Below are 2,500 nucleotides of genomic sequence, written 5' to 3' on the forward strand. Positions count from 1 at the left end.
TGACGTCACATTTCTCTTGATACTGAAACTGGCCAACCACGAAACAAAAGAAGCCGTTTCTGGTTTGTTGATAGGTACCTAGAAAGCAACGAGCTAAAGAAACTTCCTGAAGGTGTCTTTGATAGGAATACCCAGCTCGCAACCCTGTAAGTACCTCTTTTATTAATATAATCAAGAAATGCTGAATGAAATAGATGACTACAAGTGTATGACACTTCTTTTGAAATGCTTTCTATGCTTGCACATCATAAGTAAAAAGGTATATCAGACAACACTGATAATTATTTTAAGCTGTGTTCATTTTGTTGATATAGAGACTATGAGAGAATTTGACGTTTACTCTTACTTTTTGTCAAATAAAAATCTTATAACAATGCCAACTAACAGTGATTTTTTCATCATATAGGAAGTGAGATAGTTCTCGTGAGGTATTTTTGTTTGTTGTTATTTTTGTGGCTTTTCTAATGGAATGATTAATAAAAGAATAAGGGATCTGTAAATCAATGTAAAATCCATTTCAATTGAAAGTTTATTTTGGAGCAAATCACACCACGCCGTAATTACACCAAGACAAGGTATGAAGACAGAGAAGAATTTGCTTAGTCTAGCCCTTCCCTTGGGATATGTTAATTTCAGTAAAGTTGTTTTTAGATGTTACAAAAACTGAAGTCTGTTTCCGTAGACGTCGGCTAATCTTCTCTTATTTGTAGGAAATCTTAACTTATAGCCTTTCGTGTACTGCATGCCAGTGCTCGAATTATCTTTCTGCCATTTGACCTACGGAGTGGAAAATAAACTAATGTTTGCAATGCGCAAGCAAGGAAATTGGCACATCTTTGCCCCAAGAACCGGAGTGAGAGATAGAGTCTACGATTTCTTTTGAATCCAATGGTTTCTTGGATCGGAGATTGCAAAGCTATACTGTAAATTTAAGGAGGCAGCGTGGTCCAGTGGTTAGGGCGTTGGGTTTGCATGCGATTGCCCCGGGTTCAAATCCCGTTCTAACGTCTGGTTTTGATTTGTTTCCGGTTCTCCCGGATTCAATTCTACCACGCTTTATTAAATAGCCAACTTGTTTCCTTCTGCTAGTTGGGGTTCTTAATAATGTTCCTGTTAACTTTGAATTGTTTCGTTCACATTGGCAAAGGTGGAGTGCCTGTAAACTATCTTGATAGCTAAGTGCACTTCCACTATAAACAAAGCAAAAGCCACCTTTACATATATTTACAAATACCAAATATACAATGAAAAGTATTCTGAACATTAATTTCTGCAGGCAAGAAAATATAGCTCAACGGAAAAAAGCTTACAACAAAAGTTAATTCTATAATGCACATATCTATACTTCTCGAATGAGCGAACATCATCCTGACACCCTTAGTAGTCGGCACTGATTATATTGCATTGGCGTACAAGTACGAATATCACAAAGAAAATTTTTAAAAAAAATTTTTTTTTTAAAGTTGATAAAACGAAATTTTTGAACATGATTATTATTATTTTTTTTTTAATAATTATTATTATTAACAACATAAAACATAATACACTACTTAACAAACTTAAAAGAAGAAAAACGTTACAAACAGATTACAATATTACTTCACAGTGATCGATAAGTGGGTACCTATTACTTGTCAAAAGGGGGGGAGGCAAAACGGATTAGATAACAAATTACCTGACAATAGCCAGAAAAAAAATAACAGAGGGGCGAAAAAAAGAAGAAAAACATTCAGACAGTCACAGCGACTGAATTATTTTGTGCCACTTATTTTCAAATGCTTTTTGCCTTCCTATTTTGACTGAGATCTGTTTTTCTAACTGTAAATTACTTTTAATCTGATAAAGGTATTCTAATATCGAAGGCTTAGTATTGTTGAAATTACATCTAAAAATATAGTACCTAGCTAAAAGTAAACAGTGGTTAACTAAAATTCCACCTTTTTCCTCAACAAGACCCAAACACACAGCTTTCCTTAAAACGTGAGAGGTTTGGATCAGGTTAACTGAAATCAGGAAATTTTGTATGTTTTTCCAAAAAACTTTTGTCGCAGGACAATCCCAGAACAAGTGAATTAGGGTTTCCTGGACATTTTGACAGAAGCAACATAAGTCTGTGTCAGAAAACTTAATTTTAAATAAAAAGGAATTTGTGGCGATTCTTCTGTGAAGAAGCTTAAACTGAAAGTTCCTGAGCTTTGTGCTTAATGTACATTTCCTAGGCAATAAATATATAGACCTCCACTTAAGATTCAAAACATCTTCAGATTCACAGTCCCTAAGCCATTTCGCTTGGCTTTTCTCAGGGCAAGTACATTTCTTATCTCTGTAGATCTGGTATGCCAGTATATATTTATTTTATGTGCTGAGATTTTGGCTATTGCCGTTCGTAAGGACACTACAATGAAAGGGATATCAATAGGTAACGTTGAGTGCAAGTTAAGCCAGTTTGCAGATGATACGGCTTTGATTTTAGATGGCTCTTTAAAATCACTGAAACGTT

The sequence above is a fragment of the Montipora foliosa genome, chromosome 5 (genome assembly GCF_036669935.1).
Source record: "Montipora foliosa isolate CH-2021 chromosome 5, ASM3666993v2, whole genome shotgun sequence".
NCBI lineage: Eukaryota > Metazoa > Cnidaria > Anthozoa > Scleractinia > Acroporidae > Montipora > Montipora foliosa.